Raw genomic sequence first — 27,715 nt, 5'->3', positions numbered from 1 at the left:
GATGCTGCAGACCTCAGGTTCTAGGGCATGAAGATGGAATTTAGGACAGGAGATGCTCACTTGCAGATATCTGTACCTGTAAACTCAGGTTACCTCAGCTTTGTGTGCTGCAGGCTGCTGTTTGCTGCCCTCTCCCTTCCCTGGGCTGGCTGTGAGAGCTCCTTTCCTCTCCCAAGCTTGACAAACTTAGCTGGACACACAGCAGGCAGTCCTGATCCCAGTGGCACACAGGCAGGAACACAGCTGTGGGACACTTAGGGCATGGAGAACTGCTTAGATTGCTTCAGATCAATCCATAAAAGCGTTGACACGTTGAGTTTTGCTCAAACTGCTGTGGAGTGAAAAACCCCAAACATGTAACAAAGCACTTATCATGCTGATAATTGGCTCATCTACTTTATAGACACTCAATCTCTTTCTTTTCATCTTCTTGGCACAACTTGGAACTAGGCTTCTGTGCAAGTTAGAGTCCTGGCAATAGACAGTCCTGGAGTCAAATAGGGGATTTTGAACCCATAGGTGTAAACCAAAAGGTGGCAGCTGTCCATGGGGTCACTTTGTAAAGCTGCCTGAAATAGGAGCTTGTAGAGACAGCATATAAGGATAGAGGCAAGGGAGTATCATGTAAAGTTTCCCCTTCCTTAGCCTGTTAGAGTGTTCTTGTGTCTAATTACATTTTTCAGCAGCTGGTAAGACCTGGGAGCAGACATAACCCCAGAAATGGTGTCCCCAGGATCTTACATTTTCTCATAGACAAACTTTCTTGCTTTGAGTTCCTGTGCTGCCAAATGAGGTGTATTTATACACTTCTCTTGAGGCAGCCCTGTGTTGTCCCTGAGGAACTGCTTTTTATCAGACAACAAACAGCTCTGACAAAATGTGAGAACTGAGCATAGCACTGCTCTGGAGTTGACAAAGCAGGAAATCCAGAGCATCTGGTACTTTGCTCCCTGAGTGAAAGGAGATGGAATTACACATTAGAATTGGATGGGCATTTCCTTCCCCATCAAAGCCATTGTTTCAGAGCTCTGTGAGAGGAAGCTGAGCAGCTCCAGCTCTGCTCTGCAGCAAGAATGGATATCTCAGCTGTGGGTTTGAGTTGATCTGTACAGTTAAATAACCAGCCAAATTAAAAGGTGTTCAGTTTGACCTTCTGCCAAGATAACTGGTCTTGCAAGTGCCAGGAAGTCCAGGGTATTATCCAGGTGAAATGTAAAATGAAATACCTGTGAGTAAAGATAAATGAGAATGATATTGAAATAGAACAATACATAAAAATCTGTTTTGATTTCTGGGTGTATTTGATAGCTTGCTACCTGAAGATTGTATTTGGTGCCAGGCAAAGTGTATGTATTGTTTTCTAAAATGTCTGTTTCCATAATTCATGATCAGATTAAACTAACTGGACTCTGAACTCTATAAATCTTGATTTATGGATATTGATATTTCTGTCAATTTACTGATACACAGTTCTGACCTGAACACTAAACTAGTCTGGTGCATATTTGATCATCTTTCCTTAATAATGGATCATGAAATGGTATGAGTTGGAAGATTATCCCACTCCAACCCCTCTGCCATGAGCAGGGACATTTTCCACTAGACCTGGTTACTCCAAGCTCTGTCCAGCCTGGCCTTGAACACTCTCAATCCATTCTCTCTCTTGCACTTGGGCTCCTGGATCTGATTCTGTGTGGAATGTGGCAATATCATTGCAAGAGTCATTATTTGGCGGAACAAAGCTGAAAGGATGATCAGGAAAGTTTGGAGTAATAGAAAGCACACCTGCTTGCACCCACATTCCCTGTTTTTTGGGAATGGATTAGCCTCTGACATCTGGTTTTGAAATAATTGTTTTCTTCTAATGTTCTAAAAGTAATAGACAAGAATGCAGTCTCTACTGTTAAAAGTCACCCACAGTTTTCCCTAAGTGTTAATCTCTGCAGTTTAGTTATCAATGCAGAAATGTGATACTTTGTGTGGTGAGGGTATTGATTATTGTAATCTGGAAAAGGAGCAGCTGATAAGTTCATATACCATGTGCTACCAGGAGTAAGATAAAGATATTGAGGATCAATAATGAAATTCTGTCTCTTGTGGAAGTCCCTTCTGCTTTTGCACATCTCTCAACGTCAGTTTAGTGTGTTTGCAATAGCAGGGCACTGCTGCTCCCACCAGCAGAGGAGCAAGTGGATGTGGATTGATTGCATTGCCCCTCCTTTTGCTGTGTGGGTGAAGGATGGCTGGTGTCAGTGCCATGTGCATTCCTACTCTGCACGTCCTGGGATGCTTACACAGCTTCTATTGCTGTGATATCTGAGCACCCTACCAATGGGAATGAATTTATCCTTGCTTCCCTAAAATAACTGCTCAGTTACGACAGGAACATTATTCTGAAATGGGAGACAGCCTCCAACATCTGCCTGTTTCAATGACTTGAGTTCTGTTATCTTAGGTGAGTAATGATGTCAGCTGCTGTCACTTGGGCTGCTGGTGTTGATTCAGTGGTGACACTTCATTGTGCTTCAGAAAGATTAATTCTGATTGGAGGGAGCCCAGAATAAATCCAGTCTTCAGGCCAATCAGAAGGTGGTGTTTTCAGTAGTTTTTAATAGTGCAGCTCAACTTTCAAGATTAATTAGCAATTAGTTATGATTTGCCAAGGAACTGCCTATCTCTATACAGTAGTTACTTGCATGGAGAGGAAACTAGTTAGATAAAATCTAATTATAGCTGCACAGAGTTCTTTGGGCATAAGGAAATGGGGAGTGCTTGCTCATAGCTGGTGTTTGTGATGGCTGCTGGCACAATGATCAGGTGGAGAGGAGGAAGATGAGGCTGACAATTCTATTTACACTCAAGACACTTCAGACCACAGAAGTTTGGGGTAGAAAACAGGGTCAGATAATGAACAACCAACCCTGTTGAGTAGGGCAGAGGTTCTGCATCTTTCCATTGCAGCAGGAGACACAGTCTCAGTGGCAGAATATTTCTCCCACCATCTGCTCACTGACAGAGGTTCCTGTGTTCCTTCATTTCCTCTGCTTGGAGGAGGCAGAGCTGCCAAAATGTTGGGCTGCTCTGGCAGGAGCTGAGCTGCTGGTCATGGCTGTTTCCCTCCAGGTTTATCTTCTGGAAGTGGAATGTTGTGAATCTAAAGTGTCACTGTTAGGGAGATGCACCCAAATGTTTGAATTCCTGGGAGGGCTAGGGCACAAAGGTGCACTATTTGTTACATGCCCAAAACATGGGGTTCTGTGGATTTGTAGGGACTGTTGAAAACCAAAGTCTGTTTTTATGGAACAGCTGCTTCTTCTTGTGTGTTTGTCTCTTTGAAATGAGGATTCAGTCTTGCACTTGCTTTCCAATAATAGAATTTTCAAAGCTTTTTCCTCCTTCAGGAGTCAAAGGCACACAAGCACAAAACCTGTTTCTTGCTGTGCATGGGAGCTAAACATTGATTACAGGGTGGGTGAAGGAGTTTGCCTAAAACAAACTGACTTGCTTGCCTGCAATAACTCGTGTTGAACCTGAACAGAATTGTTTCTCCAACTCGTTCTTGACTTCTGATTTCTGCATGCTGTGTGTTTGTGGAGTCTAGCTGGGATATGCAGGAATAAAAAGCCATCGTGCACAGCATGAGTGGTTCTCTCTGCCTTACCTCCAGGCTGACTGGAAGCATCAGCATTCCTGTAATTTCCTTGTTCAAATTACTTTTTTCTCTTTTCTCCTCCATCTGCTTAAAATAATTCAGATAGTCTGAGTGCTTTTAGTTTTTATATTCAAACTTTCTTCCAGAATTTCTAGTGTTGGGGGGAAGGGTGAATAATTTTTGCTACTGTGAATAATTTTTGCTACTGTGGTTTAACTTAGGTGGTGTTCAACAGGCTCTGCTGGAAAGTCCATCCCTGTTCTTGGTGCTTATAGAGGTTTTTACTTCTAGTGATAAGAGAAGAGGATGGAGGTTTTCTTGAACTATGAAGAGAACCAGATACACTTAAGGAGTTCTTTCCTTTAACATTTCACATGGGTCATATTTTCACTGGGTAATCTGAAGATTCCCCAGAGTTAGTGCAGTGTTAAGTTCTAACCTTTGGCTAATGTGGTAGGAAAGCTGTAAATGTCAATATTTGTGGATCTGGCCCAAACCTTGTGTTTTTCATATCACCCTATCCCTTTCTCCCTCAGTCCCTCAGAGAAGCTTAGTTGTTTCCGCAATGTGAAAAAGAGAATTTCATTTATTGTCCCCAATAATGGTGTTAGGCTGGAGTCAGAAGTGCTGGAGTAGTGATTTGTTAATAAACATGCTGACATAGATGCTGAATTTTGTCTTCTTTTCACTGGTTGACTGAGGAGTACAAGAAAGAAGAGCAAACCTTAAAGTATAAAAATGGAAGGGAAAGCAAAACCAAGGGAAAAAGAAAAATGAAATGGTGTTCAATGTTCTGTCACTTTCTGCAGCTGTTGGGATTTGGAAAGCAGCCTTTTGTATTTGTGATATAGTCAACAGATGCATACAGGAATGGAGCACAGTCTGATTTTGCCTGATTTCCACATCTTCATTTGCACAATCTTGCCTCGGAGCTTAGGCTGACACCCATACCCAGAGCTCTTGCTCATATCTGGATCTGAAGTTGCTGCCATCAGGAAATGGTGATGTGTTTTATGCACATTTGTGTATATCAGCATGCTGGTTTAAGAGAGGCAGGAAATTCAATCCTTTGTAAAACTCTTTATCCATTTCCAGCATTCATTAGCTGCCACAGAACTCTCCTCTCTTTTACATTTTATATTTTATTAGGGCTTTATTATAATTTGTTCTATGTCTTGATGGACAACTGCTTCAATGTTGTGTTCATTAAATCCATTCTACTGATTCTTTGGGAAGCTTGTTATCACACAGATGAAATAAATGTAGGACATCCCTTCCTCTAACTGACTAATTGGATAGGGAAGGAATGGGAGTGGAGAGAACAGAAGATAACTGGGCATAAATTGTGAGGCCGAAGCAGCCTTCACTGCAGGGCAGCACTTTGCAATTTCTTTTGGAGCTGTTTGCATGTCAGTTCTTTAACTGTCTGAAGCTGTTTTATATGTGTCAGGAAGGTGACCTGCCACATGTCCCCTGTGTGACACCAGCAGGACTTCAGCTGTGTGCTGATGGGCATGTGTATGTCCCAAAGGAAATGGAAAGGTAGGAAAGGGTCAGGGAACCTCAGAGGGGAAGTACAACTCTGTTATGGTTTTCTAGTAATAAATATGAAACAAGGCAGCTACCAGGAACAGCTGGATGATGCCTTGCTGAAAAGGGGCAACTGTCAGGAAAAAGAAATTCTCAAAAGTTTTGTCAGATATTATGAGACTTCCCCTCTCCTACCACTTCTGCTAATAAAGGATAAATCAATGAAATTATATTTCTCTTATTTTTCTGACAACTCCTGTTGGCCAGCTAAAGAGCAAGAGATTAAAAGGAAGAGAACCTGGCTTCAGGCACATTTGCAAACTAGTTGTTAGTTTTCTGCAGGTCTTTCAATGCTTCAAACAGAAACAATCCTCCCCTGACAACTGAGCACACAATTCATGCACAATGGATCTGCTTCTGACATTGTATTTCTGGGGCATTTGTAGGGCTTGTGATTCATCTGGCAGTGCTTGAGTTTAAGCACTGATAAAGGCAACACAGCAGAGTGCAAATACATTTGACCTTTCGAAACATTGAATAGAAAACAAAAATAGAAAAATAGTTACTTTGCAGGTTTTTTTTTTTCTTGTACGTGTGTAATGACTGCAAGCAGAGCAGAATTCTGATTCCTACCTTGGGAGCCTGAGCAGCACAGAGGGCTCCAGGCTTGAGCTCCACTCTGCTCCTCCTGCTCCACTGTGTGTGTGTTACCCTGCTGCTGGTGTAGAGGTACAGGTCAACTTTGATTTCCTCAGGTCAGGGATTAGCCTGATGTCTGCTGCATCCAAAAAATCTTTACTGTTTGGTATGCTGTGCTTACATAATTGGCACTCTGGTCTTGACTGACTTGCCTGGTGGGCAGGTGTCTATTCCAAGTGTAGAGTTTCCCTGGAAGTGTCACTTTAAATCAGTAGCACTGACACAGAACTGAGGCTCAGGCACCTGTGGGAAGTTCCTGCCAAAATCCTCAGCCAGCTGCAGCCACAGCTTGGATGCAGCCACCTCATGTCACTGCTGGGAGCTGCTTTCCAGTGACTCTGTAGGGTCAGGACTCTGCCCAGTCCCACTGGAGCCCCCCTGGGAGGGCAGGGGTGGAAACAGAGAGGCTGAGGCACATCAGCCCTGTGACACTGCCACTCCCAGGACATCACCTCTCCACTGGGCAGGATGTGCAGCTCTGAATAATGCTCCAAATATGATGGGAACTGGAGATCCTCCCTTCTTTTCCTCGTAAAACTGTGGTTGATTTGTGAGCACATTCCTTTGCTTTACAAGCAGAGGAGGTGCATGCAGTCCCTCTCTCCCAGCTTACAAGCCAGAGATGTGCAGGGTGTGCAGAGCTGTGTGCCAGGTTCTGGGGCTGGGGTAGATATTTTAAATAAGGTGACCAGGTTAAACTCTCATCTTGAATCTCTTTGGGGAAGGGAGGGAAGACTATGCAGCTGCTGGGTAGGGCTCTGATCTGGCATTGCTACAGTTATTTTTGGTATTTCTAAAACTGCTTTCCAGTAACTGCAGTGGAATTTGGATGGGTTTTTTTTTGTCTGAAGCTTCTTAGCATAAATGATAGTCCATCTTGGATTTATTTGTACAACCCTGCTGCCTGTCATATGCTGGTCAAGTCTTGTGCAGCAGAGAGAAACATTTTTCCCTCATCCCACTTTCTTATTCCTTGGTTTGTTGTGTAGTCACCTCTGGTGGCTGTGTTTACAAGAATTTCACTAACAGCAAATCTTGAGGAATCTGCTTATCAAAAATAATTTTCCTTTTAATTGGCCCCTTTTCCATATTTTTGTATGAATGTATAAACTATCTGATCATCTTCCTTAGCACCTGGAATGGAAGTTCTCTCTGATTGTTTTCAGTGCTACTGGCAAGGCTTCATGCTGAAACAAGCCTGCTGGGCTGGGAGGGTTGTAGAATTTGTGGACTTAAAAAAGAGGGTAAAAAAAGGAAGGGATAAACTGGTATTCTGTCTTATTTAGTAATTCTCTGCTGTAAAATATGCTACTGGTCACTGGATAAGCAGCACTAGTGAATTGAAATTAAGGTTTGTCTTTTCCAGATAAAGCACCAGCTATTCCCATCAAAGTTGTGCTCCTTTCTGTATATTTTTGGGACTATACTTCTGACCTTTTGCCAAGTATCATATTTGTGAGACAGGCCAGCTTTGGCTGGGAAAAAGCAGGGCAGTGAGTTTACTCAAAGCTGTGGCTTTGACTGTCCTTAGTTTGAAATGGGTTTTGAGCTTTGGTTTTTCCCCTAGCCCATCAAACTCTGTGTGAACTTTGATATTACCTCTGTGTTTTATCTTCTCTTTTCACACTAGGCTGCCTCACTAAGAATCTGACCTGCAAAGCAGATGTTTCAGATGCCTTTCCCATCCCACCAGCCATATGCACCAGGCTGGCCTTTGGCTGGAGTGCAAAGTTTGGTGTCAAGCCTGTGCCATTAGCAAATATCACACAAATTGTGACAAGGTTTGCAGGCAGCTGTGGCTGGGGGGAGGCTGGCACTGAGTGTGTCTGAGTGACAGGGGTGCTTTCTGATCTGTTAGCACCAGCAGGCCCAGGAGAGCAGGGTTATTCCTCCATCCTTGCTCTGTTTCCATGTCCCTCCCTGGAGCTGTGCCTTGCCTTTGCTGTTCTTGGGTCAGAACCCACTCCTGGCACCAGGGGATGGCTGCTGGTCCTGCTGGGGATAACTTCACTTGGAGCATCAAATCTCTTTTAACAGCCTCATCTTTGTTGAGCATCTTGATTTCAAGTGTCTGCTGAAGCACTGTAAACAGATTTCCTTCAGCTCTGCAGCACTACATGCTGTGTTGCAATACATTCTGTCTGCTTTAGAGCTGCTAGTGATTCATTAGTTTGCTGCTCCAAAAACCAATTCCAAAGGGATCACTCATCTCCCTAGAGAAGTGAGGGTATTTTCAAGCTGGCTACACAGTGCTATGACAATTTTTTTTTTTTTTTTTTTTTGAGGCTTGCTTGAATCTTGTGGCAGTGATGCTGCCAATTCAATGGAGGATTGCACACAGATTCCATGGGTGGGAACTTGCAATATTATTAGACACAGCTAATAATAGCTCCTCTTGACTCCTGAAATGTCAGAGTGGTCTTGTGGGTAACTGCACTTTGGAAAGCATTCACTTTTTTCTTGCCACCAAGAGTAGTCCCTGACATGTTCAATGCTGCATTATGTTTGTAACATAGAAAAGTATATTGGAAATGAACAATTTTAATCTATGAATTAACCTGTGTCAAGAACTCAGAATTACAGCACCAGTTTGAGAACTCAGAACTGTGTCTTGTCTGAGCTTTTCCTGTCCAGAGATTCCTAAGATCTAATGATACTGCTTTTGGAAGGGACTTGGAAACATATCAGAGAAAAATCTCTGATGTACTATTAAAAAAAAAAAAAGTATTATAACATAAAGCACTAACTCAGTTTTCTTTAAAGGGGTTAGTTGCTGCCTGGCACATTGTCCTGCAGTCAGGTCTCCAGGGTTTGTAGAGTTTCTGGGTATATCTTTGCCCTGGAACTGGTTTTTCTGGTGGGGAAAAAATAACCCTGCTTTTCACAGAACTTCCAAAGTTTTCAAATGTTTTATGAACTAAGAGGAAACAGAAAAAAATAAAAATCTCCAAGTGCTCTGTGGAACTGAGTTAATGCTCTTTCTTACAATATCCATTTATTTCTTTTTTGCTGTCTATTGCACCCAGCAAGGTACCAGCAGTACATCTCCAGCTGTGGAATTTACTGTAAGATTTTTATGGACTGCTGGAGACCAGGCAGAGATTTTGATATGTTGGCTGCAGAGTGGCAGAAACTGATACACAAAAAAGTGTGAAGACTAAATTTTTTAGTCAAAAGGTGCCAGCATTTAAAAGAGTGAGAAGATAAGAAATGAGCATTTGTTAGATTATAACAGAAATCACAGCTCTGGGCAGGTGAGCTGAGATTTAGGAGATGCTGGACACTTGTTTCCTGGGATTTGGATGAACTGGGGCACCTTCCCCTTGCAGATACAGAGCTACATGGGAACTGCACAAAGCCATGCAATAGAGGGTAATGCAAATATGGGAACAGACAGATGGCTTGTGTTCCAAGTGACTTCTCAATTGCCTTTTACAGCTGTTTATTACAGTTACTAACACCTGGATGTGTCTTTCAAAGCAGAATGGCATCACTGGAGGCCATGATTAACATGACACAATGAAGGGACCTCACTTTCTGCATGCTGTTGTATCTCTGATTTTATTTTCCTGATTTCTCACAGAAGTTAGATGATAATATCACTTTAGAGAAGGGAAAACTCAAATACAAATCAAAGGAGGAGCTTGTGAAAAGTCTTTTGGGAGCCTTTATCAAGTAGGCTTTGCTGCAGTCACAGGTCAGGATTCCCAAATCACCCATCAGTGCATGTTGGCCCTGATACTGAGAACCCAGGGCAGTGTGGCTTGTGGGGGATCTTGGAAAGAGTCTTGTACTCAATCTGTTTATCTGAACTAATTGCTTTAATTATAGTAATTAATTTGTTTCTTAATGAGCACTCCATCCCTCTGTTTGTGCAGTGCTGCCAGAATTCAGTCCTCATCTTAAAGATACTTTGCAGGCTTCTTGTGCCAGTGAAGATGCATTTTCAGTGCACTTGGGGAGTTGTGGTTAACAGAATTACTTCACCTGAAGGGGAAACTTGGCTGTTATCATTTTGCTCTTGTTCAACAATCTGAAATACATCATCAACATCAATGTTTTACTTAAAGAAAAATAAGGTGAGAATCAATGGGTTTTTAAGAATATTATCCTCTCTCCCCAAGGTTCCTTTTCTTTTCCAGAAATATTCTGTCAGTTTCTTTGCTTGGCAACTTAACTTGCTTGTGAGCATTTAAAGCAAATTGTGTGCTTACATATCTGAGAATAAAAGCAGAAAAGATTTATCTCACAGTAAGTTTTTATTCCTCTTGTATTTATTGTACCTCCTCCCCTCTACCCTCTAAATCATGATAATCAGGCACTGAAAAACAGATTTTATATGAAGATCCATGTGAATTCTGGAGATGGATAACAGATTACTCTCAGCTGCCCTTTGCCATTGCTGGATAAACCCATCTCAGACTCACAGAAACCATCAGGTTGTGTTTCATTCATAGTTCACCCTTCTTGTTCATCCTGATAGGCAAAGGCACCTGGGGAATTAAGACATGAAATTGCTGGTACTCCTAGAGAAATTATGTCAAACAATCTGCTGGAACCTGTGACAATTGCTGGATCTGTGTTTGTCATGCTTTAAACCTGCTGAAAGAATTAGGTTCCCATTCTCTCTGTGCACTGTCTGCTGTTGGCTGTGATCAAAGGAAGGAGTGGAGCTGGTCTGCTAGGAATGCTTCCCTCCTTCTGCATGAAACAACAAACTATGAGTTTTCCCCTTCACTGGAATAAGGTGCTCATCTCCCTGCTTCAGAGCATCAACACCTCTGGGTGAAATATTAGTGCAGGCACTGGATGCTCCTCAGATGGCCCAAAGTGCCACTTCTGTCACTCTTTCCCAGTGTTTGTGGTTTTACTCTGAGGAGGGAAGAAGTGAGACCTGCCCAAACTTCCCCACATGACCAAGCTGGTGATTTCCTTTCTATGTGTGCACCCCAAAGTAAGATGTGACAATCCTGTGTGTCCCCAGTGAAGTGCTTGTACAAGTCCTGCATGAAACAACTGGCAGCTGACTGCTGCAAATGGATTTGTTTTTTTCTTTATAACACAATTCAAATTAGAGGCTAAACCTGATAGCTAAGAGTTAGTTGTTTGAATAATAATTGATCAGATTTTTCTATGTGAAACATTTGGTAAGAAAACAATAATAGCCAGTATGAGTGCTTCAATTTAAATACAAAATTGCATTATGACATCCACATGTATATTACTTCCATCCTAGCACTTTTTCCTAGACTTGTTTTAGGTGTAATGCAGCATTTGAGTGACAAGACCTTAAAAAGAAATGATTGCTTTGTAAAGTTTTTCATCATTTTGACATTGTACTTGAGTGCAATAATTGTGATGCCATTTTTAAAGTCCAAGAGGTTTATCTGTCGAGTATTAGTAACAGATAAACATTTAGTTTATTTCCTGCATTTAATATATTGTGGTATTAACAGAAGATAGAAATCAGATTTTCTTTCTCTGATGAGTCCTTAAATTCAATTAAGCTGGGATGTTGTAAACAACACTGTGATTTGAAAGAGGATAAACCTCCCTGAGCTATTAGAGAACTTGCATGTGTCTGAATGTCCTTGCTATTATCATAACTTTAATCATTGTAAGCTACAAGCCCATTCAAAGTATTATCTAAGCCTGACAACATCCTCAGTGTTAGTACAATGCATTAAAAAAAAAGCCTTTTGTGCAATCTCAGTCTCAAGGACAAGCCACCTAATTAACAGACCAGCCTGAAACACACACTGTTGTGTTTGTCTTTATTAAGACATAATGAATTGCAGAACTCAAAGTTGTTTTTTTGAATCAGAATGATCTGAGGGAAGCATTTCATGGCAGGGAGTGGAGAAATGTGGAGGCATTAAGTACCACAGTGAGGAGAATGTTAAGTGTATGCATATCCATGTTGTGTGTATCCACATATATATATGTAAAAATATGTATTAATAGATGTAGGATCACACACACAATGTAGGGCAGGCAAAATCCTGTGTTTTATTGAGCTACAATAGCTTTTTTAAATTTTTTTTTTTTTTTATTTCTTAAGGTAATACTTGATTTGTAACTCATTATTCTCTTAACTCATGTTTATGCCTCAAGATTGAAGGTTCTGAACTTTTGGGATTCACCTGCTCTGATTAAGTCTGAGATATTCACATAAAATCCAGCCAGACCCAAGTTCTGACTCTTGCTCTCGGGTTTTTGGACCTGTGTGTATTTTTGAACAGGCTCAAACTTGCATCAGTGGTATGAAAGCAGGTGCTCAAATAAACTGAAGAGCAAGAACTGAGTATCTTTACAGCTTTGAAGTAACCTGGTCCAGCTGTGCACCACTCATGGATTTATGCTTGCTAAATTCTTACAGTGGGAGCAGTGATAAAGCAACAGCAGCTGCAGACCAGAAATGTGCATGGAGTAGTTTGAAGGACTGGCCTATGAGAAGTGCAAATAAAAACTCACCAGGTTTGATGGCTTTTGAAATATCTGCTTGTTACCCTCAAGAGCTTCATTCAGGATGATGTGGATCCTTCCTTCCTGTGTGGTTTTGGCAAGCTGGATCTGATAGTTTTAAACCACAAGTGCTTCCCTGCCTAAACATGCAGCTTCACAGAAGGATTTCTTTGGACAAGCATAATTCATATGAATTATATCCATGAGGGTTTGAGCCTCTATCAACCCAACAGGCATTGTCACTTTAAGATTCTGGAAATACTTGCTCACAAGAGAATACTGATGTGGTATTTAAAAAGAGCCTTAAAGCAAAATGTCAAAATATGAACAGACCTTAGAGATACATCAGGGTATAACTATATGCAGGGCAACTTAGAGCAAACCACAAAATGGTGTTTTTATTTTCCCCTGTGGTGTGATGTTATAGCAGAGAATGGTGTGTAAAGCAGAAAATGGAATGTGTTTCCTTTTTTTCCCTACTGCTTTTAAGTACAGTGACATGTCCTAATTTAGACCTAATATTCATTCCTGTAACATTGCTTGTAATAACGTCTAAAGTCCTCAGAATTAATTTGACTGGAAAAATTCCAGAAGGACTTTCAATTTTTCTAATTAAAAACATTATAGATGTCTTAATTAGGCACTGTTATTACACACTTAAGATGTGGTTACCTCTAGTGGGATTAGTCAGAGAAGCTCTGCCATGCAAGGATGCACACTAGAATTCTGAACAGTTAAATATTTAGAGCCAGATGCTCAGCTGTGTAAATTGTGTGGCTACTGTGGCCTCAGAGGAGCTAGACTAGTGTACATTAACTGGGGATTTGCTATCTAAAGTTATAAACAATCATGTCTGGCTCATCTCCCTCACTATTTCTCCTTTTCTTTTCCTTTCTCATATTTAGCTTGTTTTTTCTCTCCATGGTAGAATAAGCTGATGAAGTAACACATGCACATGTTCCTGCTCCAGGATAAGCTGTTTAACCACTAAAACTTACCTAAAGCCACTCTACACTTGTATTTCTCTTCCCCCTGTTGTCCCAGGGGGATTTCCCTGTCTGAAGTGAACTTGCTCCTGATGTTGAGCTCACTTCAAGACTTTTTCCCTGTGTCTTCCACTCCAATGGGCTCTGCTTCAGGCTGTGGCAATTTGCTGTGCTTGGTGAGGACCTGCTGCTGCTCCATGTGAGGGGAAAATTAGGTGGAATGTTTTATTTGCTTGCCTAGACACAGGTTTAAACTTTTAAAGTACTCTGTAGACCAGTTAATGTGTGTATTTTCCTGTTAGAAGATTGAAAGGAGCTATTTAGGTTTACTATGTTTGTGCCTGGCTCTGTTAGAAGAACCCACGACAGTGTTCAGGTCTAATTATTGTGGCTCCTGTTTGATGTTAATCATGTTTATTGTGATTGTGGATGGGAAAGGTTTTTGGCTACGTGGGCTACTGCTGCCCTGTGGCTTCATCTGAGGAGCTTGTACAAAATAACACCTGTACCTTGATTACCATCAGGTGATAAGACTTTCCTTAAAAAACCACCCCCTATACCCCTTTACATCACACAACAAATGTTCCTGTTTTTTAAGTTTATTTTCAGAGTGAGGTGTAAATGAAATTGAATGTAACACACCAAATCTTTGCATGTCCTCTTGCTCCCAAATCCCAGAGTTTATATTCTAAGTGTTTTCAATGTGCAAATTGTTAGCTGGGCTGTGTAGGAGCCTATTTGTGTGGCAGAAAAAGCTTCTCTTTGTGTGAACTGTGTGAAACCCAGATTTTTGTCATCCTGCAGGGAGTTCAAGCACGAAATGAACAGTCATCACACGTTCAGGTTCAGGTGGACAGATGTGCATGGGGCTGTTAAAGGCATCTGGATATATAATTGGGATATGAGATAATACTGAAACCTCAAAATGCTACAGACATTTGCATCTGTTCACTGATGTATATAATGACGAGTTATTTGGGGTAGTGGGGTGTGAAGCTTAAGAGGAGCTTAATGATTTTTCCTTTAATAAATCACTTGACTACAGCAGTGTCATCTTTTATTAGCTTGCAATTTTGTAAAAGTTAAGATTGAGCATAATGTTGCATATAATTCTAAAACATCTGGTAGCAATACCTAGTAGCAGCTGTTTAGTACCTGAAATATAAACAAAACATGATTTTATCCATAGCTGTTATAGTTAATTTTCCTGGAAGTACTGGTTTTGGAGTAGATGCACTATGCAATAGATCTGTTCAGGAGAAAGAGTGAGTGAAAATTAAGATATTGTTCAAAACCTGAGTAAATAGAACAGGTCTGCATAAAATGTTGATTAGGAAAACAGCTGTGTTTCTAGAAAGATTTTGTTTTCTATTGAAATGAAAGAAAAAACTTTAGAAGAAATCCTAAAATGACTGATAGTCCTTAACTACACTCTGTCTTGGTAGTGAAGTGCATCCCATTAAAATTGATGATCTGTTATAATTGTGTTCATATTGTTGTTTGGTTTTTTTTTTTTGTTTTTTTTTTTTCAATGCCTATTCCTCTGAGGAAAGTTACCCAATGCTTTGACTGTGGTGATATACACAGAACTCTATTACTGGTGCTTGAGCACTAAAAGGAAAATAAAACAACCAACAATCCCTGAAACAAAGCACAGTGAAAATGAGGTGACAGCAGTTCCCTTGCTGCTTTTCCTGTCTGGTTCTATCCTGGCAATTTGAGGGGATGTGGGGCAGAGCAGACAGAGCAGAGGTGCCTTGGGCTGCTGCAGTTTGAGCTGCAGCTGTGGTCCCTCCCCAGAGCCCACTCTGCAGGGTCACATTTCAGAGTTTCTCTCTGTCCTGGGGCATCCATCACATGGATTTGCTCTTTGAGGGGTGAAGATGATGCTGCACCTGCTGAGACTCCCCTCGACCCTGGGAACTCAGCTTGTTTTTCTAACGTGCAGAGGATGAGCAATACCCATTTCTGACACCCAGTGATGGGAATGTGGTTTATGGGAGAACTGAATGTGCACAATCAGGCAGTATTTCCTGTGCTATGTCTCTATAAACTGTTCCTTTTAAATCTTGCCACTGTAAGAAGCAGAGAGGTTTGCCAAGTAATCTGACTTTAGTGTTGCTTGTAGCAGATTCTGGTCATTCTGGAGTCGTTGGTGGGATTTATATAGAAGCAGAATAAGATCTCAGAATATTGCAGAGCATCAAAAGCTGTACACGTGGCACTAGCATCTTTTCCTTCCCTTTTGATGGCCCTTTCTGGGTTCCTCTGGGATGTGAATTCTATTTAGGGCACCAATATGCTAGCAATCCTTTTATCCAGTCATGTGTAAACTACCTGTACAAAGTAATATCACTTTAAGGGTGGAATAATCTCGATATTTGGCACTTGAATAGATTTTTTCACTCTGTGTGATGAGGATCCCAGAGGAGTGAATGTGTGCACTGTGATGCTGGATGTCTGTTTTTCCTTTCCAGCTCTTAATAAGGACACAAGAAGACTTTTTAAGAATATGAGCCCAATGAGGTTTATTTCTGCCTTGGGGCATTGAGTTTCTTTTGATGCTTCCCTACTTCCAGCAGTGATTAAAAGTCACCCATCCAGTATCTTGATCTGTGCTGACCAGAGTCTGTGCATTTGTGTTGCAGAACAAGTAGACTTTTGACTGTGTAGGCACAATTTTAGATTCATTCTGTGCATATGTAACTAGAAAAAATTCCTAATTATTTATTATAGCAAAATGACAATTTTACTGGATGATTCAGGCTCTTTACCTATAAGTTGATTTTAAACCCATTATGCACTATGGATGTTCAAGTGTAAATAATTTAAAATCATAGCCTCATGCTGGAGGATGCTAAATATCAGTAATTTTGTGTTATAACTCATTAAGGATGACATTTGGGCTCCCAGGGGGCTGTTTATAAAACTCCCTTGGCCTCAGTAATGTCAGGATTTCACCATAAGTGTTACCTAAAAAATAAAATGATGACATTTCACTTCTTACTAAATCCAATTAATCTCCATTAATTGCATAATAACTTTGAATGTAATCTTATTCAAAAAGCTTGGAAGTGCACCAAAAGCTATGACCTAGATCCTGCAGTTTTTAACTCATCTATTAAATAGAAGTGGGTTTTTTTTTGTTTATGCATAGGGTAGCTGCAGTAATTTCTAAGTACTTACAGGATCTTGGCTTGGTTGTGTGCACAGGATATTCCCTTGGAACCAGACCTGAGCTGGTGCTGTCTGGAACATGATGCTCTTCCAAGCAGAAAATGCAACAAATTGTCACCAGGTTACAGCTGGAACAGAGGAGTTTTCATTCTGTATCAACAAATTGGAGTCTGAAAATCATTAAAGTTGGAAAAACCTTTAAGGTCAAGTCCAAACCTTTACCCAGCACAGCCAAGTCAAACTCCAGACCTTGTCCTTAAGTGCATCCCCTTTTTTCATGAGCTGCTTTGCTGTGGCACTGATGGTGCTCCTGGTCCTCTTGTGGATGGGGGTTTTGGCCACTGATGCTCCTCCCTGTGATCTCCTGAAATCTTTCTCATTTTCTGTGCAGCTTCCTCTGGTTTGGAACTCCCCTGTGCAATTTTCTGAAACGTTCCACTGCAGGTTGTGCTGGCTCTGGGCCTGCTCACTGTGGCAAGTGAGGCTCTTCTCCTGAAAAAGAGCAAATTGTGGGTTTGTGTCATCTTTGGAGAGAGAATGAGGCAGAGTGTGAGTGAATGCTCTTGGCATGAGACAAGAAAATAAGAGGATACAAACCCATTACCTTGTCATCATCCTCTGTCACTTGGAAAGATGGATTGCCTGGATGAGAAGGAGTAGATCAAAATTAAGTGTTCAGTATCTCAGATAGAAGGAACTTTGTCCTACATCCTCTTGAGGTGAATAAGCTGTTGTCATACGTGCTGGGACTGCCTGAGCAGTGGCCAACTCTCATGCTCTTTTTATCTGTTAATTAAACTGTCTTCCCCTGCTTGTGGCAGACCTGTTAGAAATGGGCTCAGCCCTCTGTTAATTCCCAAATGTGCCAGGGTGTGTTACTGGGAGATAACCCAAGGGCTTTGCATAGAACCAGCTGCCTCTAAGCACTTACACACCATGATTGATGCTCTTTGTGTTTGTGTCCAGTGGTCCCTGTGTAGGAAATAGAGACCATGGGCATCTCTGGGGTTTCTGAGTCCTGGAGCTCTGAATATGAAAGTTAATGGGACCTTTTCAGTCCCTTGGAGCCAATAAGACCATAAAAGGCAGCAGATGCTTTTCCTCAGGTTATTTTATCACAATGTGGTGAAGATGGCAAAGATTTATTTGGTGTAGAGCATGCATGCCAAGGGCAATCACATCCAGAGCTCTTTTTGTAGCTCTTTTCTAATCTATTTTAACCAAAGTAAGCAAAACTCTCCCTTGTAAGATTTTAATTCGTTTCCTTTGGGACATCTTTGGTGAAGATATTGCAGTGCCTCTCTATTAGAGAGAGAAAGATCTTTTGAGATTTCAAAACTCAGCTGGAGGAGCCCTGAAGGATGTGGTCTGATTTTGCAGTTTTGAGGTTGGTCCAGGTGACCTCCAGAGACCTCTTCCAACCCCTAGTACTCTGTGAGTCTGTGGTGATCTTATTTGTAATGTCCTTGCCAAATGTTCTTCTTTCTCCTTATGGCTGTATTTATGTTGCAAACTGAATTGGCTTGTGGTCTTACTGTACCTTTTAAAAATGAGAAGAATAAAATCTGTACACTGCAAGGGAAATAACTTGTTCACAACCACAAACAGAAAGTAGGGGTTTGATATCTTATAAATAGGTGGAAAATTTTCTTATACTGTATTTCTCCTTATGTCTTTCATTCCCTGTAATTTATTTTGGCTTTTTGATGGCAAAATATATTGACTACAACTTCAATAATTTCCCAGGTGCTGTTGTCATCATGCAACTTACAGCTGATGGGCTTTGAATGTGGCATTCTGTATCAGCAAACTAATACAGGCTTTTTATTTTGTGCATCTGTGCCCCAGTACAGGGCTGCTACTGTGGGAGGGCATTCTACTTGATACTTGCTGTGATATTTATTTTCTGAAAAAAAAGTTCTTTCAGTGTACAAGTGTAACAGAGAAGGAGATCTTTATGATCTCACCATTAAAGCAATTCTAAACTTCATTAATTTGGCTGTAGCAAGTGAGTTGGGCTTGAATTGTGCCTGTGTTCTCAAGAGATTTAATGGCTTTGTTAAATAAAAGTTTTAATGTCACTAAGTTAATTGTGGAGATATTTATAATTCCAGCATTTGCTTGTTTTCTAGCATTACAGCAGAATCTGGACATTCTGTAACAGAGACCAGTATATTGCTTATCTTTTTAAAGCAGTTCTTGTACTTATTTGGAGGAAGAGGCAAGATTTTCATTGTGTATGGGCACTTTTATGGCCCTTTATACTCCTACTTACTGAAATGTCAGCTCTCTCTTCTACCTATGTTGAGAACAATTATGTAAATTTTTTTTCTATGCTACCACTCTGACCCAGGAGGAGCTACCTGCAGTCATTTGCAAAACCACTTTATTATCCCTCTTTAACTGTCCTTTAAAATTCCTCTCTGTTGTGAGGCATCAGTAACTTCACTCTGGAGTTATGGACAAATATCACTAACTGGGGACTATCTTCCATTCCTCTCTGAAATATTTCTTGTGTCTTAGGCTGGATGCCTGGGGCATGAGATTTTTTGCTTCTGAATTTGTGCATGGACTGGCCCTGACCTGGGGAATCCTTCTGCTGTGTGTGTAAATAACAAACACTGATGTAAACCCCAGAGAGCTTGTCAAGGCATGAGATCAATCTGAGCCAGTTTAGCATGAAACATTCAAGGTATTGACTCTGCACCTGAATCTCTTGAATGTGCTTGTGTGAATTCACAGGCACATTTCCTAATGGTGCTTCCTGTTTTGCTCCCTTCTGACACTCACCAATTAGTGAATAAAAGGCAGCTTTGAGAGTGAGATTGGAGAAGGAAATTTATTCATCCCATGCAGATTTAAGAGCCTAAGTTAGATACCTAGGCTTTCCAATGGTAATTCAGCCTTTAATAGGCAAATGAAAGCATCTAAATTAGGAATCTGCCTCTTTCTTCTGCCAGTATCATGGAGCTGTGTGCCTGATTTTGACAAGTTCTGTAATGTGAGTAATCTAAGCTGCTGTCTCATTTATTTTTCAAGCCCCTGTGAGCATCAAATGGGAAGACTGGGCTGTAACAGGCATCTAAACTCCTTCACTGGGGATTTTGGAGTGTCCCCATCTGCATGCAGGTTGTGGAGGAGGAGGGATTAGTGTGCAGTGAAAGGCCCAAGAGGCTGGTTATGCTGCATGAGAATGTTAACAGAACTCTCTGCACTCTTTGTTTTGTTTCCCTTTTTGTGAGAACTGGGCAAATATCTCACTGGAAGGATTCAGTTAATGAATAGAAGAGAAGTAAGAGTTTTCCTAATTGGTTTGCAGGCCTCTGAACTGTATGAGGAGAGACCAAGTGAGCATAATTTAACTTTCTTCTCCTTGCAATCATTACACAAATACCCTCTGCATTTTAATGGTTTTACTAGGTAAACCTTTGCAGTGTGTGGGGTTTGTTTTTTGTTTTGTTTTGTTTTTTTTGACCCTGTGGTACCTCTTATGTCACAGGTAAAAAAAGAGAAGATATTTTGAAATAACATTTTAAATTTGGTGCAAAAATGGGACCTGTGAGGGTTTTTTTGTTTTTTTTCTTAATTTTTTTTCCTATTTGCTTGTTACACCATGACACTTAGAGGCATGACACTTTATTCTGTTTTATGACACAGGATGCATCTCTGGCTGATATACCGGAGGCCAGGCTGCTTTAGTGCTGTCAGCCTGCATTAACTTACAACTTCAATGAATATGGGCCAAGTGAGACATGGGATTAATAACTCAAGTGGCAAAATGATGTCAAATCCCACAGCTTGTCTTCTACAGGCTGCCAGTTATTTATTAACAATTAGATCCAAATGTCTTACTCAGAAGCACAATATGCTTTGTGAGCAAGGAAAGTGGAGACAACTGGTCTTTGCTCTTTGCTGGAGTGTTTTGCTCACAAATCATGAGTCTGTGTCTTTCTAAGAATAATTCTACAGAAACTCCTATGAAATCTTTAAGCGTTCAGATGGTTCTTCCTGGGAAAGAACTATGGAAATCCACAGGTGAAATACAAGTGAGCTTGTAGAGATTTGAATTTTTAGCAACATTTTATTTATAATTCAGCTTGGGCCATCAGCTTCAGTGCATTTTATCAGTGCCATCAGCAGCAGCTTCTAGCTCTGAGTTACTGGATCTATGCAGAAAGGAGTTTAAAAAATAAAGATCAGCACCATCCATAACTCAGTTATGCACCCAACATCCTTCCCTCAGTGAAAGAAGGATCAACACCGTGCTTTAGAACTTGCCTTATGGAAAGGTCTAGTTTTCTCAGAATATTCTTAATTTAGACTAATTCAATGTTGATATTTAAATGTTCGTTTCTCACCATACAAAATACATGATTTTACTATAAGTCCAAAAAGCTTCTTCCATCTTCATTCTCTGTTGGTCTGTGCTCCTCTAGGGAGATGTCTGCTCTAGAGCAGAAAGGGGACAAATCCTGGCACCTGGAAATCAATGGGCTGAGCTAAAGCCAGGGGACCCCTGGGATGGGAGTGTTGGGAGCTGCAGCTCTGGCATCAGATGCAAACAGGGAAAGGGAAGCACTTAGGGAACAGTGCAGTGTAAGATAATTCTCAGTTGGTGTGGCAGGTGCTCTTGGGAGAGCATTAAGAAGGTCTTGATTCAACAGACCTGAAAGAGCACTTAGAAGGATTTGGTAATCTTGTTTTCTCTGTTAACTTAGATAATTCTTTCTGTCCCAAAAAGAGAAAGGTTGGCTCTGTGAATGTTTTGGTGCAGTGGGAATGCAGCACTTTTGCCCTTTTAGTGCAGGGGTAAGCAAACAGCACAGGCTGCAGTTTGTTCTTGGAGAGGATGATGATGATAACAGAGTATTCAGGCTCACAATAATGGTGAGACACAGCCACACACAGCACTTGTAGCTAAGCCAACACTAAAACTGCCAAGTAAAGAGGTGGTTCTGGTCATCCCTGCTTTTCCAGTCACTTCATGCTTCTGAAAACAGCTAATTAGGCTGCGTGCTCATGATCTGCAGAAACAAATTAAACTGGACTTCAGACTTCAACAGTGATGATGGTGGTGCCTCTTTTACTGCACAACCAGCTGCTGGATGAAAAATAGCAGTGATTCTACAACCTGTGTACTGATTTATTGAGCCTGTGGAGTGTTCTGCAGCACTGGCAGAGCTCTCTGTTACAGCCCTGTTAGCCACAGGTTTAGATACCTGCCTCTTCAAGTGCTCAGGGTGTTGAAGTCTTTGGTCTATCTCCTCTTGATTATTTTGTTAGAAGAGGTTCTTGAGGAAAGGTGCTTTTCAAAACTTCTTCCACTACAGAGTGCATCCTCTTCCTCTTGTAATTCCTAGTGCCAGGCCAGAGGTACATTTGGACAAAAGTTGTCTGGATGTTCAGGAACTGGTGAAAGAGATTAGAGCTCCACAAAGAGGAGTGGGGGAGGAGGGCACATATTCAATAAAAATGCCATTTATACAACAAAAAGGGTCTAATGCTTGAAAGAGCAAAGATCCAGAGGCAGCTCTGGGTCAAGGGTTCATTCCCATTCTTCCTGACAATCCAGAGATTAATGCCATGCCCTCTCTGCTTTTATATCACCCACTTACCCAGGTAGAAGTGGTGACTGCTATTGCCCAGGACAGGCTTGGGGTGCCTGAGAAACTGGGAATTCTTGTGCTAAGTGCAGGGTAGACCCATTTTGCAAATCCTTTCACAGGCCTGCCTCTGATGCTCCCACACTGGGCTCTGCTGTGCTCTCACCAGCAAGAGCTTTAATGGGCTTTTTCCCCTGTCTAACTGCTCATTTGGCAATTTATCTCAATGGCTTCTTGGCATCTTTTCTCAGTTCTCATGCCAAATCGACTAATACCTGCTAAAAGTTGGCTTTTGACCTTGCTGCCACAAATTCAGCATCTGAGAATGACTAATTGAATTCTGGGTACCAGGTGTGAGTGTCAGTGCAGTCAGGCTGGTATAATTCTGCTTGCCATGGATGGAAAAGTGGAGGGAATGGCAGCTGGGGAGGATGGGTTGCTGTTTTCTGTTCTGCTTGCTTGGCTGAGATGGAGCAAGGTGTTGCTGATATAAGCATCACCTGGTTTAAAAACTGAAGTCTGAATAAAAAAAAAAAGTTAAAAATCCAGTGTTCCCTATTGTCAGAGTTTAGAGATGTTTAATTAGCAGATTGATTAAATTGCTGTTAGAAGTTGATGTAACCTGCACAGTGTTTGTCCTAGGAGTTAGGATTGGCTTCGTCTGCTGTTTTCTTGCAGTCTCTGTTCATATTCCCACATATCAAGATGTGGAAAGTGATACTGAGACCTCTTGTAAATCATGTTAAGCTCCAGCAAGGCACTATTGTAACTCTATACAAGAACTTGCTGTTTGTTTTATAACCTTGACTGTGAAAACAAAATTTCTGGGCTGCTACTGCCACTAGATTGGGTGGCTCTCAAATTAGCTTTTTGCAGTGTTTCATACTAAAAGGTTTCTACAAATGGAGTGTCCTGAAAATATCCAGTTATGGCAATTCCAAATGGGAAAACTGCACCTTCATTAGGTTTGTGGCTTGGATGTGAGACAAGTAGAAATTATTCCAGCCCTCCACATGATTCCAAATGATTTCACTTTGAAGCTGGGAACAATCCAGGAGAATTATCTTGAATATCTGCTACAATTCCTGGTTTTTACATGAATTTTGATATTGGTTCCAACAGATGTAACCAGCTGGAATCAGCGAAGTGCAAGATCAGTCCTTGCTTTTTAAATTAAATTTTGTAAAACTTGTCATTGTAACAAGCTTAGTTTCTGTTTCTTCACTGTCTCTGTGCATGACACTGAATCATTTGCTGCATGTTCTCTGTAGTTTTGTCCTCTGAAAAATGTTTTTTATTTTATAGCTGAGAATTCTTTTAATGAGAGAAAGACTTAAGGGTAGAGGAAGATCAGTGGCTATTCTCAGACTGACATGATTTTGAAAGCATCGACAGACACAGCCTTTGATCTGGTTATCTGAGAAGTTTTCTTTTTCAGTGCTAGACCAGGAGAGTCAGACTACCATGTTCAAACAGCTTGTAGTCCATCCCATTATCTAAGAACACTCCTTTAATAACTTCATTCTTTATAGAAATCACAATTCATTTAATCTTAAAACTTCACATACCAATTGCCAAACTTTTCAACAACTTAGCAATGTCTGTCAGGTTTTGTTAACTTTCAGTCTTAAGTCTGTGCCATTCACTTGAAGACACTTTGACATTCTTACTTGCTGCAATCCTGTGCAGTTTTAAATTGCAGACTTTTCTCTGGGAATCCATAAATACAAGTGTGCCATGTTAAATCTGGAAATGCAAAATTTCAGTCTGTAGGGGAGGGAGCAGCCAGAGATGCAGAGCTGCTCTGCCTTTGCTGTGAGCTCTAGGAGCCAACAGAGCGTGGGAGGATCTGAGTTCTCATCTTGCTGCCTGCTCTGGGAAGGTCAAGGTTTCCTCTTTGCTGGCTTCCCATACCCTCAGAATGAAATTCTGGGCAGATTGTCCCCTCTCTGTCATGGGCACACTTATGCTGGCAAGGGAAAGCTGGGATGGGAGGGGGAATCTCTTGTCTTGCTGCTTGTAGAGCTGTGGTGCTGCTCCCAGCAGTTTATGGAAGTTGATGCTCTTGTGGAAAGACAATCAGAAGTTGAAAACTGTCTCTGCTGGTTTCTCTTTTTCTATCTTAATCTTCTGTTTTCAGGGAGGATAGAACTGGTTTTGCCCTTTTTTCTTTCCTTGCTTTGTCTCTTGATGCTGTTATTTTCAGCCTGCTGCACTCTGTGCAGGTAACCTGCTGTACTGGGGAAAAAGGCTTCTATTTTAGCAGGAAAATGAAGTTTCAACTTCTAGTGTAAAATGCAAGTATTGTTCCTACATCTGAATATAATATTAACATATGTGAAAAAGCACTACTGGTATGAAATTATTCTTTAGCCACAGTTTACTCAGGCTCTTGAATGTAATTAATTGAGGGGAGTTTCCTCATTACTCCCCCAAAGAGTAGATTTGAGGTATGAGATAACCATGTAGCAGTTTAAAATTAAGATATTTTACCATCTTTATAAAGATAAATACCATGAAATGTGGTTCCTCAGAACCACCAGGGAAGCATCCAGCATCTTTGACAGCAGGGACTGACAGACCATGTCAAACCTTGCTCTGTGGCTGTTTCTGACTCTGAGCATTGAGATCACTCAGGATACACAGAATCTGAGTTAATTTGGTAAATAGTTGGTAAAAAGGCCACTAAGATTGCCAATAGTGTCTGTTGTCTTCAGTGTGGTGTGCATAATATTCTGTGCATTGTGGTTATGAAAGAGTTGAGGTTACACTGAGCCAAGGCAACTGTGATACTTTTATTTATATGAATCCTTAAGTATTGTAAACTAAACTATTAAAAAACTATTGTAAAACTTCTAGTTTTCTTATTGAAAGAAAAGTTTCAAAAGGAAAAGTTGTCATATATTAACTTTGAAATAATTGAAAGTACCAGAGATTCTTTGGAAAGGCTTTTCTGCTCATTTAATTAAAGCTCACCTTCTTCCTGGAAGAACTTATTAAAGCAAGCTTGATTTAGCTGAGTGTAACTCCTTGGTAATACCACTTACAACTTTGAAAGTAGCATGACTTGTATCTTCTCATAGGCTGGGCAATAAACTTGTATATATATATATATGCCTAAAACCTACCAGGTCATTTTAATAATTTCTTGCAATTGAAATAATTGACTGGTTCCCCTGCTGCTGTTTTAGATGGCTGCAATTGGAATGTTTTGTAAAATGTGACAGACTTCACAGCTCACCAGTTTGGAGCAGGGATGTTCCAGCTGTGGGTGAGTCCTGTAGATGCTACTCTGAAAATTGGGTAGAGTTGGAACAAATAAAAGCTGAGTGGACTACAAGATGAGTAAATCTATAGGTGGTTGGGGTGCTAGAGAACAAACCACACAGCCATACATCCTGCTTTACAGTAGGCTGTGCAAAGAAAAGTTTATTGAGAGATTTGTTATGCAAATAAAATGTCATAAGAGCTGGCACTTCAAAGGCCTATGCTTGCATTTGCCATATAATTGCCTGGAGAAAAAGGCTGTTTGGATGTTGAGCCTTTATTTGCATTTGGAGGATTAGCAGACTGTTTACTTTACTACCCTTAGACTTTAAGTGCTCTTAAGCTGTTTTTCCAAGAGAGCTGAATTTATTCAGTGTAACTTCTTGATTGACACAGCAAGAGGAGCACATCAACAAAATGTGCAGGACCCTGCAGCAAACAGCTCCTTTCCTTTGTGACCTTGTAATGTGTAATGGAGCCAGTGGATTTGAATTAAAAAATAAATACAGATTATTACTGGCATTACAGATTTCCCAAGGAAAAAAATGTACATAGATGAGGATAAAGATAAGAGCTGACAGAATAACATTTCTTCCCTCTTCACTTTATCATACCTAAAAAAATATCCAGTGCATATAATTTATTTTCATTTTCATTATCTTCCCAGCTTAGGTGACATGCTCAGCTTCCAGAGAAGTTAATGGAAATCTCAGTACTGACTTCAGGGGACTTTAGGTCAGGTTCTAAATGACAAAGAATGAGCCCCAAATATTTATGCATATTTATGAATTGAGTGAAAATTTGTTAATGAAATGTTCCTACACGCCTCATTCCAGGCTGGCTGCACATTCATCTCAGAAAGCACACAAGGGCTTCTCTTTTAGTGTTCTGTTAAACACTGACCAAAAAGTCAATGAGATTTTGCTGGAATTAGGCTTTTGGGATTTGGGCAGTATTCATGTACACAAATCTTTAATATTTATTGCTAAGGATTGATGCTTACACGATGAACAGCCACTTTATGCATGAAGAAAGATGTATAACTTACAGCTTGATCCCAGCCATGCTCTTCATTCACCATGTCACACACCCTGACCAGCCATGGCTATTCCCCAACAGGAGCCCCAGGATATCCTTATTGCTCCCAGCCTGCCAGTTTTCCCTATGAAATTGAGCAAAAAGAGACACTTGAGTCTGTCAGTTTAACAACAGATTTGATTATTTGTGCTAATTCAAAGCTCTTGCCTATGAGAGGGAAGTGTGTGGCAGCTGGTGGGAAGGCTGAGTCCTTGTGCTCTAGGAGGGCACATCTTCCAGGCTGAGCAGCTGCTGCCAGGAGACATCAGCCATTGTGCCAAAAAACCTTGACAGTGCCCCTTGACTGCCTTTTTCAGAAGCAAAAATTGGATTAGATATGACAAATGGATCTTTCCCATGGAAAGACTGGAGTCCTTTGGCCTGTGCAAGTGCAGTTCTTTTGTCTGTGTGATGTGTAGTCTATTGCCCATGGATTGTGAATTTTCCTTCTTCATCTAACAGGAAACAAATGAGCTTTTTCCCCTCTCTTGTCCTTCTAAAGTTACTCACTGAACATTTAATCAAACTGTTTGCATTTGCATCTTTCCACTTTTCTGACTTTGAGGCTCTGTTTCAAGATGTGCTTTGGCATCAGGATTTGATTTGAGCCTCTTCTCTGGCTTTATAGTGAAGACTGCAAAAATGAATGTATCTGTATTTCAGACATACAGGTGAGAAAGTATTTTCACACAAAGCATAATTGGGGCTGACTGGCATGGAGAAGGTCACTTCTCAGCCTTGCTGTTGCCTGAGGTAGATTATGTCCAAATTATCAACACCTAGCTGTGGAATTCACTATTGCATTAGCAAATTACTTTTAAAAATAGAGATAAGCATTTGCTCTTGGACACTGGGGCTTCATTCCCTCTGTGCACAATATTCAGCATACCTGGACCACATGCTGATGCTGTCTGAATTCGGGCCCTCTTTAAGAGGCAGGAGACATGACCTGTGCAATTTTGCTGAGGATTTCACTGCTGTGGTAAGGGGTAGAGCCATTTCAGCTTCATAGCAGGACATTCACCTGAGAGTTGGTGACTATTAATTCTTCTCTCTTCGATATGAATTTTTATTATATTAACTTAGTTAATTGGTTGTACATTATCCTTTCCCCTAGAGATTTCTCTCTGCCAATCTTCAATTAAAAGCATAATTTGTGCTGTTCCTTACTATAGGCCTGAAGGAAAATCCCCTTGGATTAGGCTTATGAGATAGAATGGTTCTATTTGAGCAGTCCTTACTGAAATATGGCCAAAATG

The 27,715-nt window shown here is 40.8% G+C and overlaps 1 protein-coding gene across 2 annotated transcripts in view; it reads left to right on the top strand.

Annotated features, from left to right (window-relative positions):
• Positions 1-27,715, top strand: part of CDH13 (cadherin 13) — a gene marked incomplete at its 3' end in the record, with an annotated part of 419,157 nt that overhangs the window by 6,551 nt on the left and 384,891 nt on the right. The gene's annotated exons all lie outside the window — the stretch shown is intronic.

The sequence above is a fragment of the Erithacus rubecula genome (genome assembly GCF_903797595.1).
Source record: "Erithacus rubecula genome assembly, chromosome: 12".
In the NCBI taxonomy this organism is placed as follows: domain Eukaryota; kingdom Metazoa; phylum Chordata; class Aves; order Passeriformes; family Muscicapidae; genus Erithacus; species Erithacus rubecula.
Note: the sequence above shows the minus strand (reverse complement) of the source record. Positions and strands in the feature narration are given on the sequence as shown.